Source organism: Ambystoma mexicanum, chromosome 2q (assembly GCF_040938575.1).
Source record: "Ambystoma mexicanum isolate Mex_15411 chromosome 2q, UKY_AmexF1_1, whole genome shotgun sequence".
Lineage (NCBI taxonomy): Eukaryota > Metazoa > Chordata > Amphibia > Caudata > Ambystomatidae > Ambystoma > Ambystoma mexicanum.
In genome coordinates this window covers 672,636,454-672,651,316 of record NC_090924.1, presented here as the reverse complement: position 1 = coordinate 672,651,316, position 14,863 = coordinate 672,636,454, and the positions used below count along the sequence as shown (strand labels likewise).

General features: G+C 44.2%; 1 protein-coding gene across 1 annotated transcript in view; it reads left to right on the top strand.

Moving 5' to 3' along the window:
- LOC138568797 (transmembrane protein 104-like) overlaps nt 1-14,863 on the top strand; it is a 640,667-nt gene that overhangs the window by 209,193 nt on the left and 416,611 nt on the right. The gene's annotated exons all lie outside the window — the stretch shown is intronic.

Sequence of the window (14,863 nt, the reverse complement as noted above, 5' to 3'; positions counted from 1 at the left end):
GTGACATCGTCCCCACTTTCCCCGTGCCCCCCTTTTCCAATTCATCATATAGGGCCAAAAACCTCTCTGCCATTTCTTCATTCTCTTCCTTCCTACGCGCAGGTGGTCTAGTTTCTGCGGTTGGGGTAGCTTCTGGTGTGGGCATTGTGGCAGTAGTGGCATACAACCATGAGATGACAGAAGGGTTACGACCATTTAAACCATAAACATTATATTCTGAGACATTTGAGGGTGGAGCTGGGCTTGTGATCGAGCTGTTGTTGGTGTCATTTGGAGGCTGTACATGGGTAGGGTCTGTATCATAGCCCCATATAAGCTGAAATCCATCCCATATTAAATAGGCCCCCTCCTTAACTATTCTGGTTCCATTCCCCATGTAACCCTAGAGAGACAACTTGGTTATGGTTGAAGAATGCGATCAATGATACCAACTATTGAGATAATCATTAATGCCAGGCAAGCTTGTTGTCCCATAACCTCAAGATGGCTCTGGGGAATACAAGAGGATTCAAACATTTGATGCGAAATAACAAAAACCATTCCCTAGCCTCTTATGATATTATTGCGCTCCAAGAAACATGGTTAACCACTGAGCCATCTTTGCCGGGCTACGAAATCTGCTGGATTGCAGCAATTAAACATGCTAAAGGGAGACCCCCAGCAGGACTCCTAACAGCAGTGAAATTAGACTTGGGTTGCAGGTTATCACAATTGGCATCTCCTCATCCATTTATTCAATTACCTAAACTTACTTCTGCAAAGCTTCTGAATCCTCTCGTCAAAGATACAGCCATCTTGAATTTGTATTGGAACTAAATTGCAAATCCCAACGACTACTGTTTTGATCTAGTAGGCAATATGTTGGACTTAAGTAGGAGTGAACCTTCCGCTGACAAGATCCTAATTGTTGGTGATCTCAATATTAGATGAATTAGCGCCAACGATTTTCACCTCTCTACTCGAGCGGCTCAATGGCCGAATCTCATGAGAGAGAGGGGTTTCAGTATGCTAAATGGAACGCTCGAAGGTGACACTCCCCCACGTCCAACTTGTCATAGAGATACATTGTCTGCTATACTCTATTCTGTGTTTATAACCACATGGTCAATTAACAATTTAGAAAGATTTGAAATCATTCCAACAATAGATAGTGACCATAACATTCTAGGAGTGACCTGGACACAAACAGACCATACGCAACGTGATTATTAAAAGTCGTCCATTAAACTACACAGGGGGAAAAACAGGGTGAAATGGTCTGCATCTAAATGTATTAAGGTTAGTTATACAATGACTTCTATGGCTTAGATATGCATATGAGTGTCCCTTATACTGAAACATTGCATCTCTTTGCTGAAGCAGTCCAAAGTGGCTTTCGCCTGGTTCACACATAGACATCCCTATGACCCCTTAGTTCAAAATATGAAGGCCACAGTGAGAAGAGAAATGAAACGTATTAAGTTAGTTAATTCTCCCCACATACTATCTGAATTAACTAGAATTCGTACCTTCTGTAAAAATTGGGTCAGACAGCACAAAGCACACAAATTACAACTAGATGGAGAACGCATGATAATGGCCTTAGCATCTAAATCTAGTGCCCAGATCTGGGGATTACTTAAAGATGGTATGAACACTGCCAAGTCCTCCCTGTTGCTTAATGCCATCAGTGAACAAGCATGGGTCACTCACCTTTTGACCTTATTTGCCGAGCCTACTTCCTCCATTAATTCTCCTACTCTTTGTACAAACGATCTTCATCTATTAGTATTTGATCATGTCGACATTCTAATGCAAATCAATAGATTAAGCACATCTAGAGCCCCTGGTCCAGGTGGATTATCCAATACTACTCTGAAGTCCCATCCTGATTTTTTGCCCTCCATTCTGCCCTTAATATTTCAAAAAGTGATACTTACTGGTCAGATCCCTTTATCGTGGAAATACTCTATAATTATTCATATATTTAAGAAGAGTGATTGGAAGGAACCTACCAACTATCGTCCGATAACCCTTCTTGATATCCTGAGGAAACTTTTTGCACGCTTAGTCTTGAAAGAACTACTCAAATGGTTGAAGGCGACTGCTCAGAAGGACATTTACCAATCAGGATTTGTCCCAGGTTTAGGAACAACTGTTAATCTATTTCTCCTAACAGCCATTAAAAATCGCGCTTTATTAACTAATCAACCGATATACTTAGCTTTCAGCCTTTGATTCCATCCCAAGAGATTTACTATGGCATAAACTATATAAAGCTGTCTGTCTCTCCATCATCCTTAACTTACTCTGCCAACTTTACTTTAATACCTATATTTGAGTAAAGATAAATCAAGAGGGCCTATTATCTCAGCCTATTGCAACATACCGAGGCCTGAAACAGGGATGCATTTTTAAATTTTACATCAAGGACTTGAATATACATTTGCAAGCAACCAGATAATTTACGCCCAAAGTAGGAGAATCACCCGTGTCTTGGCTCCTCTATGCGGATGATCTTGTCTTGATAGACAAGACATCAATAGGCCATCAGAGAAAACTAGGTGCCTTGGAAAACTATGCACTGTCTAATTCTTTATCGATTAACATACAAAAATCAAATATTCTGATTATGTCCCCATGTAAAAGCAGAAAAAACGTAGCCTTTAAATGGTCAATTGGAATGCAAACATTGGACATAATCCATCAATTCAGATATCTAGGGCAAAATATCAATGATAACAAACACGATACGCCATACAAAAGAAAAATCTTATATAAAATGGAAATCATGACCTCTCAAGCCTTTTTAGTACATCAGAAGTAGGGCAAATTCTCCTGTCCGCCAGTAATAAACTTTTACAAACAGAAAGTTGTCCCAGTTGTCATATATGGCGTTCAAGCCAACTTACCAGAGGATCAGCCAAAATGGGAGTATTTAGAGGGCCTCTATCTAAAAGTTATCCACTTTGAACTAGGTCTGGTATTGTCATGATGCCTACACCCGGAGCACCAGGCCAGGCCCAGCACCCCCGGGAGCAGGCATCACGCCCCCGGGTAAAAGCCCAGCAGCCCTTTATAGGGGCTCTTTGGACTCTGTCCTGGCGCCGTTGGCGGCAGGCTCATGTTGGACATCAGTCCTGGCGCCATAGGCGCCAGGCTCATAGGGGGAAGTGTTTGGTGCACTTACCTGAAGCAGACCATGCTGCACACTCTCCTGATGCAGACCATGCTGCATGAAGAATCAAGGCAAATGAGGCTTAGGAGGGACTATTTTTCTGAAGGAACTATTTTGTTACTTGGGTGGGGCTGTGGAAGAATACTCACGTGGAACTTCTTCCAAAGCTATTTAAGCCACGCCCGGACAGCCACACGTGCTTCGCATTGTCCTGCATCCCAGCAGCTGAATGCTCACCGTGTCTGCTCCTGCACCTGGAATCCAGCCACGCCCGCCTCGAACCTGGAACACCTGTAAGGGAATAAGAGAAGAGAAAGGTGAAAACGAAGAACTATTTCACCCTTCTTACCTGCATCCGGAATCTTCACGTCAGCATTCCTGAAGGAAGACTTCTATTTAAAAGCACTGCGTTGCTCGCTGCAGCGCCGCGCTTCACTCACCTGTTCCTGAGACGCCGCCCGGCTCCATCGCGGTTCTCAGCACCGGTCGCCACATCTCTGCACCTAGGGGAGAGAAGAAGAGACAAAAGGTGAGCAAGGGAACACAAGAGTAAAGCCGAATTTTCAGCCATATTACTTACCGGCTTTTCTTGGTGAACCATTCCACATCTCGGGTCGGCGCTGCATCTTTGGCAGGTACCGCACCCCGGCCCCTATGGGGAAAGGACAAAAGACATTACTGGGGAATTATAAAGACATTTAGAGGGGTCGCCCTCATCACTAACTCACCTGATTTAACCACCGGCAATTTAACCCCTCAACGCATCGCCTTTGTTCTGCACCTGAAATAAAGGACAGAAAAAAACAACATAAAAAGAGGCTCACACTTGAACTTTGCATCTTCATACTTACGGCGTATCGCTCAGAAAAGTCAAGTGGATGTGCCAGCGCCATTCTGAAAACCAGTGAAGTAACTGGACGAACGCGCGCCCCTGCACCAGAAGCAGGATGGAGAGTTCATCCTTCCAAACCATAAGGTGAGCTTAAACAGGGGGTTTTGAAGGAAGTCAGAGAAGAACGAAGGGGGAAGGGGGAGCAAGCACACTATTCAGCAGACAGTTAATCCCCTTTCTCATCTGCAGAAGGATATTCCTACGGGCCAGACAAACAAGATTTGGGGGTCCTGTTCAATCAGTGGTCCGAATTCTGCGCATCACGCTTGAAGAGGCCACAGCAACCCAGACCAGACCAGCGCCTCTGTGGGAGCCAGGTGAGCGTTACAGAACGCAAAGCCTTCCTACAAATTCCCACCCAGGCGCTATGGAAACTTCCGAGACTGACCAGTTGACCCAACTACTGGGGGAATTACGGGCCGAAGTACACGCCGCTCGTCAAGTGACCAATGCTCTCAGGAGGGAAGTCATTGTAACAAAGGAAAGAGCTGATGACCTGACTAGACAACTTTTGCATGGTCAAGCTGGACAAACACCTTTACCCGATTCCGGAGGGGACCCCGCTCCTGTGCTTTCCAGTAACCCGGTGCAGATTAATCTACCTGGAAACATGCCGCTGGCCCCACCCGAACGCTTTGCTGGGGACCCCAAACGATTCGCCGTATTTATGAATCAGTGTCGTTTGCATTTCCTGTGCAGACCTGGGGCCTTCCCTAATGACCAGACCAAGGTAGCCTTTGTATTGTCATATCTCAGCGGCAGTGCTGCCGATTGGTCAGTTCCACTGGTAACTCAAGTGTGATTTTCAAGGATTTCAAGCAAGCATGGAAAGGTTATTTGCTGTTCACTCCCAGGGGCAGGCTCTAGATGACGAACTTCTATCTCTGCGACAGGGCAATCAAGACCTCCTTTCCTACATTGCAACCTTTAATAGACTAATTGTGGCCAGAGGATAAAAGAATCACGTTATTTTATCGAGGTCTACGCGGAGAACTTAAAGATGTCCTGGCCCAAGTTGTAAATCCGCCCCAAGAATGCTCAGAATATATAGACTTAGTGGTCCAATTGGATCACAGACTGCAAAACAGAAAAGCAGATCGGCCCAAGTTTGAGACCCGGGCGTTAGTCAAGACCCACACTAACCTCAAGGGGGCTGAAGCCTCTGAGCCAATGCAAATCGGAGAAGTTAAAGGACCTTTAAGGCAAAAGGAACGTGAAAGAAGACGGCAGATACACTTATGTCTTTATTGTGGATCCTCTGGACACTATCTACGAGATTGCCCGGCAAGGCCGCCCAGGAAGGTGGTGGGAGCCACTGATAAAATCCATGAAACCTCTGTATCGGGAAACGACCCCGCCCGACAAGCGTAGGGGTGCGCTTGCCGAGCTTGAAAACGAACTTTCAGACCTCGCATTTCACTGTGCCAATGGTCCTCGTGGATCCGGAACAGCCTAAGAGGTTGCATGCAATAAAGGCATACATCGATAGTGGGGCTATAGGAAACTACGTGGATCGTGAATTGGTCTCTAGGATTAACCTCCCTCTCCGTCCTAAAACCAGCAAAGATGTCATCACCACAGTTGATGGAACTGAAATTGCCTCTGGATCGGTAACACATTCCACTACTGAGGTGACTCTTATTGGTCCCGACGGCCATCGGGAGGGTGTTGTGTTTGATGTAATCAAGGCTCCACAGTTTCAGGTTATTCTCGGAATCCCTTGGTTAGAGACACATAATCCTCAAATTGATTGGCGAGCGAAGAGAATAACCTTTCCGGAGTGTGCACGAACCTGCTACCCAGAAAATCTGAAGATCAGTCTAGCATCAGTAACCTCTGTCTCCATGCAACTACCTCCGGAATACCAAGACTTTCAGGACGTCTTCCAAAAGGAACAGGCCAACACGTTACCTCCTCACAGATCATACGGTTGCCAAATCGATCTGGTGCCCGGTGCACAACCCCCTTGTAGCAGGATTTATGCCCTTACTGAGCCGGAGAATCTGCATTTGAGACCATATTTAGATCAATACCTAGCCAATGGTTTCATTCTCCCGCCTAAGTCTCTGGCATCCTCGGCTTTGTTCTTCGTGCCAAAAAAAGAAGGCGACGAATGGAAAACGGCCTTCCGTACAAAATATGGACTATTTGAATACCATGTGATGCTTTTCGGGTTGTGCAACGCGCCTGCTGCCTTCCAATTCTTCATGAACGATGTCCTTCGGGAACTCATCGATGTCTGTGTTGTCGTGTATATCAATGACATTCTGGTGTACTCCTCTTCGGAATCTGATCACAGAAAACATGTCAGGGCCGTCCTTGAGAAATTGCGTCAGCACAAACTGTTTGCAAAGCTGGAAAAATGCGTTTTTCATACCACCGAGGTTGAGTTTCTTGGATTCATCTTTACACCTAAAGGGGTCCGAATGGACTCACGGAAAGTGGATGCCATCCTCAAATGGCCATCACCTAGTTCGGTGAAAGGTGTCCAAAGCATGCTTGGTTTTGCCAATTTTTATTGCAGGTTTATCCCGGAATTTTCACGGGTGGTGCAACCCATTACTGCACTCTTGCGGAAGAATAAACGTTTTGAATGTACCGAGGAAGCTGAACAGGCCTTTCAGGAATTAAAAGCTAAATTTACGTCCGCACCTATTTTGAAACACCCGCGTACTGATCTCCCATATATAGTCGAAACCGACGCATCTAGTTTAGCCATGGGAGCTGTCCTGTCTCAGAGAGACCCCGAAACCAACCAACTGCACCCCGTAGCATTTTGGTCCAGAAAGTTCTCACTGCCGGAGATAATTATGCAATCACCGATAAGGAATTATTAGCCATTAAGTCCGCCAGGCATACCATCACCGTGATCACTGATCACCGAAATTTACAATATTTAAAAACTGCCAGGGCTCAGTCTTCACGACAGCTCCGATGGGCTTTATTCTTTGCTGAGTTCGATTTTGTAATCACCTACCATCCCGGCTGTAAGAATGGGAAAGCGGACGCGCTATCTCGAATTGGAATGGGAGAAATGGACACAAACTCAGAACCTGTGCCGATAATTCCCAAACAAAGAATCTTGGGGATAACCACTTTACAAACCCTTGAAGACATTCAAGCACGGGTAAAACTGTTCCTGGACTCTTCAGCCTTGCAGGATTGGATCAAAAGGGGGTCTGCCTTTTCAATCAACGATGGCTTACCTTACTTCCAAGGATGTTTATTTTTGCCAGAAAAGGAATTGCAAGAACTGGTTATTTCCCGTCATCACGATACTCTGATGGAAGGACATCCTGGCATTGCCAAAACAGAGGAAAAAAATTAAACGACAATTCTGGTGGCCGTCCTGGCGAAAGGATATTAAATCTTTTGTGATGTCCTGTGGAGTTTGCACCCAAAACAAAGGTAAAAAAACAAAACCCACTGGTCTTCTTCAACCCTTAGACATTCCACCAGCACCTTGGCACACCTTGTCACTAGATTTTATCACGGACCTGCCCTCTTGTAATGGATACAATACTATTCTGGTTGTGGTAGATTTATTTTCCAAGATGGCCCATTTTATTCCGTTGAAAGGATTACCTTCAGCTTTTGTTCTTGCCAAGGAATTCCTCGAAAATATCATCCGTCTGCATGGATTCCCGTCCATACTAATCTCCGATCGGGGAAACCAGTTTATTTCTCATTTTTGGAAAAAGTGTTGTCAACTGGCACAAATCGACGTAAGACTCTCAACCACCCACCACCCACAGACCGATGGTCAGACGGAGAGAACGAACCAGACCCTTGAACAATATCTACGATGTATGTTGCACCACTCGGAGGGTAATTGGAAGGATATTTTATGGGTGGCTGAATATGCATCCAATAACTCGATACACTCTGGAACTGGTCAGAGCCCCTTTTATACCCTATATGGACATCACCCTCGTACTTCAGACTTGGACTCACTTTTGAGCCTCGAAATGCCCGCAGTGAACCATTTGCATTCTACGATTACTCAAGCCTTCAAGGATGCTACTGCACACTTACTACATGTGAAAGGGAAATACAAAAAGAATGCGGATCTGCATCGAAAGGAGGCGCCTCCATACCAAATAGGGGATCAAGTATGGTTGGCTACCAAACACTTATCGCTCAAGGGACCTCGGACTTTTAATCCAAGGTATTTAGGCCCTTACTCGATCAAAGCTATAATTAACTCATTGGCAGTCAAGCCAGGAACCAGATTAATAAAGCCACCAGAACCAATCCAGATAGATGGGGAGCCTGAATTCGAGGTGAAGAACATTTTGGACTCTAAGATCTCAAAATCAAAACTTTTCTATCTAATTGATTGGAAGGGGTACGGGCCTCAGGAAAGATCTTGGGAACCCAGCGACCACGTACATGCACCTCGGCTAGTAAAAAGGTTCCATCGGAATTTCCCGAACAAACCGAAACCTCCTGGAGAAACGACCTTGGGAGGGGCCTTGGGGGGGGGGGGGGACTGCTGTCATGATGCCTACCCCCGGAGCACCAGGCCAGGCCCAGCACCCCCGGGAGCAGGCATCACGCCCCCGGGTAAAAGCCCAGCGGCCCTTTATAGGGGCTCTTTGGACTCTGTCCTGGCGCCGTTGGCGCCAGGCTCATGTTGGACATCAGTCCTGGCGCCATAGGCGCCAGGCTCATAAGGGGAAGTGTTTGGTGCACTTACCTGAAGCAGACCATGCTGCACACTCACCTGATGCAGACCATGCTGCATGAAGAACCAAGCCAAATGAGGCTTAGGAGGGACTATTTTTCTGAAGGAACTATTTTGTTACTTGGGTGGGGCTGTGGAAGAATACTCACCTGGAACTTCTCCCAAAGCTATTTAAGCCACGCCCGGACAGCCACATGTGCTTCGCGTTGTTTTGCATCCCAGCAGCTGAACGCTCACCGTGTCTGCTCCTGCACCTGGACTCCAGCCACGCCCGCCTCGAACCTGGAACACCTGTAAGGGAATAAGAGAAGAGAAAGGTGAAAACGAAGAACTATTTCAACCTTCTTACCTGCATCCGGAATCTTCACGCCAGCATTCCTGAAGGAAGACTTCCATTTAAAAGCACCGCGTTGCTCGCTGCAGCGCCGCGCTTCACTCACCTGTTCCCGAGACGCCGCCCGGCTCCATCGCGGCTCTCAGCACCGGTCGCCACATCTCTGCACCTAGGGGAGAGAAGAAGAGACAAAAGGTGAGCAAGGGAACACAAGAGGAAAGCCGAATTTTCAGCCATATTACTTACCGGCTTTTCTTGGTGAACCATTCCACATCTCGGGTCGGCGCCGCATCTTTGGCAGGTACCGCACCCTGGCCCCTATGGGGAAAGGACAAAAGACATTACTGGGGAATTATAAAGACATTTAGAGGGGTCGCCCTCATCACTAACTCACCTGATTTAACCACCGGCAATTTAACGCCTCAACGCATCGCCTTTGTTCTGCACCTGAAATAAAGGACAGAAAAAACAACATAAAAGGAGGCTCACACTTGAACTTTGCATCTTCATACGTATGGCGTATCGCTCAGAAAAGTCAAGTGGATGTGCCAGCGCCATTCTGAAAACCAGTGAAGTAACTGGGCGAACGCGCGCCCCTGCACCAGAAGCAGGATGGAGAGTTCATCCTTCCAAACCATAAGGTGAGCTTAAACCGGGGGTTTTGGAGGAAGTTAGAGAAGAACGAAGGGGGGAAGGAGGGAGCAAGCACACTATTCAGCAGACAGTTAATCCCCTTTCTCATCTGCAGAAGGATATTCCTACGGGCCAGACAAGCAAGATTTGGGGGTCCTGTTCAATCGGTGGTCCGAATTCTGCGCATCGCGCTTGAAGAGGCCACAGCAACCCAGACCAGACCAGCGCCTCCGTGGGAGCCAGGTGAGCGTTACAGGTATTGCTTAGAACCACTGCAGCTTTGCATTCGCTAGCACTTTTTAGAAAGTGCTTACTGAACAAAACATTCCCACTAAGTCTAGTACCAGTACTTCTGTCTGCTTTAGAAGAAAAATATGATAAATCATTAAAAACATGAAAAGCACATTGTTCAACAGTAATGAAGAAAGCTGACATTGAAGAAAAATTACTTATCTTTAATCATGACCGTGAAAAGAGGAAATTGTGGCAGTTCGACTGGGGCGCAACCTGGGACAAGTTAATCAGTACAAACTATTCTCTAATGGAAACTTTATAATAAAACACCTTCATCAAATATCCATATATCTTCGAACATTTCCGGACCAGAACTATTGTGCCCACTTAATGAGATTGCATTTTAACTTATGGTCCACTGAAGCACTCTTAGCCTCTCGCTCCAAAGATTTGGGACATGACAATTCTTGCAGATTCTGTGGTCTGGCTAATCAAATTGAGACCTTAGAACATTTGCTTGTAGAGTGCAACAGTCTGGCTGTCTTGAGAAAAGAACAGTTTCATACATATTTTTTTGCAATGTTATACTTCTATCGCCCCATCAAATGTGGATTATGATATTTAATGCAAAACAAATCTCTCTAAATCTAGCTACGATAAGTTATCTCTTTACATTTAAAACTGTAGTTGTGAATTAACATTGATGTGGTTGGTCCAAAATGTTGTATATTTTGGCTGACTTTAGCCTTTTAAAGCAACTATTTCAAACTAATGCACCTTGCTTATTTTGCACATGTAAATATAGACACAACAATGTCACTATACTTACAAACTGTGACTATAACTATAAGAATGTATTTTACCATTATTTTTTATGATTGTGTTTTTCAAGTGTGATTTTATAAGGACATTTTATCATGTGTATGACAATGTGTCGTTCAAGTGTGGTTTTATGCGTTGATGAATTAATTTAAATGCATAGGAATAACCATGATTATAACTATGTCAATGTATCTTAAAATTGTGCTATAAAACTGTGTTTTTTTGCTGTTCTGTTTTAAACTGATGGATGAATGTATTCTTATAGGAATCTTCCCGACTGTGAAAATGAACTGTAAACAAATGTGTACTTTATTTTGTGATTTGAAAGGTTCTCATTTGTTCAACCAAATAAATAAAATAAAATATAAAATATGTGGACACGTTCCTTATTTATCAGTGGGGAACCAGACCAATGATGAATAATATTAATAGGTACGTGGCCATTACACATTCTTGTCTTACATACATTCTTGACCACAAAGGGCTCTGCCATTTCTCCCTTCTGGCCCCACCAGACTACAGCTGTGTTATCAGTATAAAGGGTCTTAACACATTTGATAAGCTGAGGCTGAAGTCCAAGATCAAACAAAGTGGCCTACAGCAGCCTCTGATGAATTTTATCGAAGGCAGCCATTAGGTCAATGAAGACCTGGGACAAAGGCATATCCTTCGATTTTGTCTGGTGGGAACAACCAATCCCAAGACAAACTTTGATTTGAGCCATCTCCCGAGTTCCTGTGAGTTTCCAGAGCTGCGGAACCCCAATACCAGGAGACCTTCTGCCCATTCCAAGTGTATCGTTGTGGAAAGGCCGAATCCATCCAAGTCTTTTCTGAGCCCTCAAGGCCACTCCAAAGACACAATCCAACTTGTCCAGAGAGTATGGGACTGCAGGAACCAAAGAAGTTTGACCGGACAAATCGTGTCCTTTGTTGGTGTTGAAGAAAAGGCTCCTAAACCGCAGAGTGACCAGAGAAGTTGATGAAAGCCATGCCAGAGGTCCTCCCTCCAGACTGCTGCTGAGAGATCCAGGCCACTGTCCTGCCTTTCATTACCAGACCGAGGAATCCAGAGGTCGGGTCCAGAGCTGCAACATCGCGAGCATCCACTATGAATGTTTTCTTTAAACCTAAGGTACTGTGGGGACAAAGGTATTACTAAACGTATTCTAGAAAGTCGCTGCAGATTGTTGGAGTGCACACAGAGGTGTCCAGTGCAACCCCCTCTTACCTTCGACATAAGCCGCTGATTGTGTCCCTTTAGCAAGTCCTTTTAAAGGCTCTCCAACGTTGGTTAAGCCTTCTTGTATCTTCTTTCCTAGAGACTAGAAAGTATCCACAGGAAATGTTGACTTCTGCTGCTTTTTGAGAATGTAAGCCTCTCCGAATTGTCTTTTAGCTAGGGTTGCGTTTTGGACTTTAAAAGACTTGCTGTGCAGGGAAACTGCCTCTAGAACCTGACGCTCTGCTAGGATAACACTAACCAACTGTTTTCCATCCCAAAATCACTATCTTATATATGTATGCTGACTAAATGCAATTACTGTCTTACTTTTTGGGTGCACGTTATTATCGATAATATGGTAGACCTGTCAAACCTCTGTAACAATTGTGCACGTTCAGCAACTACCAACTAAGAAGTGGCCTTTTGAAAGTATTGAGATGTATGCCTATTTGTGTTGGTTTATTGTGCTAAGTATTTAACAGTGACTATTGTATAAATATAATAAATCTATATTTTAATATAAATGTATTTGTAAGTGTTTCTTTGATGTTCATTACTAACTAGGTTCAGTGTGCTTACCTACAGCTCACATCTTCCTCTTAAAATAAGCCTGACTACTCTGCCACTCTGCCAATGTCTCTGAGTAAAACAGACTGATACTAAGAGTTGGAGATCTACAAACCACTGAGATAGCTTACTGAAGTCTTACCTCCAAGTGGGACATTAGGAAAATTCCCCTAACAATAGGGAACCTGGAATTATCATAACTGGGGCTAGATCAACATTTAAACTCCCTTAACACTATTTTCCAAATGTTTTTTGATCATGTTCATGAGTCGCTTTTATTAATTCCTCCCATCTCGACTCAATTTCTGCTTCTTTGTTTGATTTCATCATATATTTATACAGAGATTTCTATAATTACTTCTGTTTTATCCTTACGGTTAGATTTAATGGCATTCTGATGATTTTTGTTGGCAAGCCTATCATCATTACCAATCCATTATTCCTTTTTTGACATATTAGCAGCACTTATATTCTTAGCAGGTCAAGTAAAAAAGGGTTGTAAAAACCTAATGAAACTTTCATGAAAATTCTGTTTTGGGATGCATGTGTGGAGTTATCACCTCATGGATGTGCGCCCTCACTTCTGTACTATTTATAGAATTCTGTTTCAAACAGCAACCGCTTATTGATCTATAAATACCTTCAATTGGTGATATCTCTTGATTACCTTGTACTGCGTAGTTCAATTCGCCATTGCCTTACATCGATTAGACAATAATCAGTTAGACTAGAGGTATATTCGAAGCCCGGTATGTTGCCCTAGCCGGGATGCCACCCTCTATACGCCTGTTTAATGCTCTGAAACCTCTTGCAGTCAAAATAGTGGCACGTTCTAAGGCATGACCAAAAGGAGATTTTATTTTAGTCACCATAGCCCTTGGGACACTCCAAATTGCATCGTACTCATCCTCAAATATGTCAGCCAAACATTTCTGAGGTTCCAGTTGAGCATTTAAATTCCCCAACGATCAGAATTGCATCTGTCCTACTGTTGTCCTCTGGTGTGGTTAAAACATCAATCCATTCAGTTAAGCAAGTAATGGCTTTCGCAGAAGACGCACAAACAAATGATCAAACACAAACATTATACATTTAAACCACTAGGGAAGTAAATCTGAAGAAGCTGCACATCCAGGTAACCAGTTTCCAATTCCATAACTTTGGCATGCAAACTCATTTGTATCCAGATTAATAAACCACCCCTGGATCTACCTCAAGTCCCCTTTAAGGCAGGGACTGCATAACTTGCATACAATTGCCTGACAGGCAACCTACCTACCCGGGTCCCTTGAAATAGGATTATGTGAAATTCTTCCAAGAAAATATTCCAGTCTGAATCAACATCCTTGGAGCAGAAACCAGCTACATTGCATGAAATGAATTTAAACAAAGATAGTACTTTCCTTTTTACAGGTATACACAGAGGGGGGGCAGGGTGTCATGTTATATATGCCATATCATAAGAGGCTTCAGGGTCCCATCATTATAATTGTGAATAGGATCACTAGGCAAACGTCATACCTGGCGTTGGTGCTGCCTCAACATAGGGGAATGAAGCCCTTTATCAATTTTGATTATTATCTGTATTGATGAGGTCCCTGGGCATGACCTCCTATAGTCTAGAATGTGTAGCTCTTCTGCCATTGTTATTGGAGCCAGTCATTCAATGATGTCAGGTTCATGATCACTCTGTTCAGTGATTGTAGTGACTTTCATTATGTCACCCCTGATAAATTATAAGCAGCCTCTAACGTGACGGTGCCAGTGGGAATTGTATTTACTAATGATTTTACATTTTCATATGTGCTTCCAGAAGGTTTGGGAACACCTATTAAATACCCTTGACCTTCCTCCTCATGTTTTCCTTCAAGCCAATTATGTCGATTCTGGTTAAAGTCTCGATAATACCGAGGCAGGGCAAAAGTGCCCTGCAAGATACAAGGGACATGTCGGACTTGGGTAGGTTTAACTCTTGCTTGCATTTGGCCATGGTGCTTTCTGAGCCTGCCTTTTTATAACACTTAACACAGGGTCCGGAGCCTTTGCTTGGGGTTGCTGGACTGCAGGAGGCTTGGAGGCTATATGGGTTTTGGATGTTAGTGACCCCCCTGGCCAGTAATTTTCTGGTCACAAGTTATACCGACATCCTTATTTAAGGTTCTAAGCTCCAGGGCTCTATTACAATCTTGCGAGGCATTGCTTCTGGGCAACCCTCTATTATCACTGAGTGATTTCATTTCTCCAATAGCTCTTCTCATATCTGCCACCAATTTTTGCAAAGATGAAAATTCTGCCTTAAGTTCCAAAATGTCC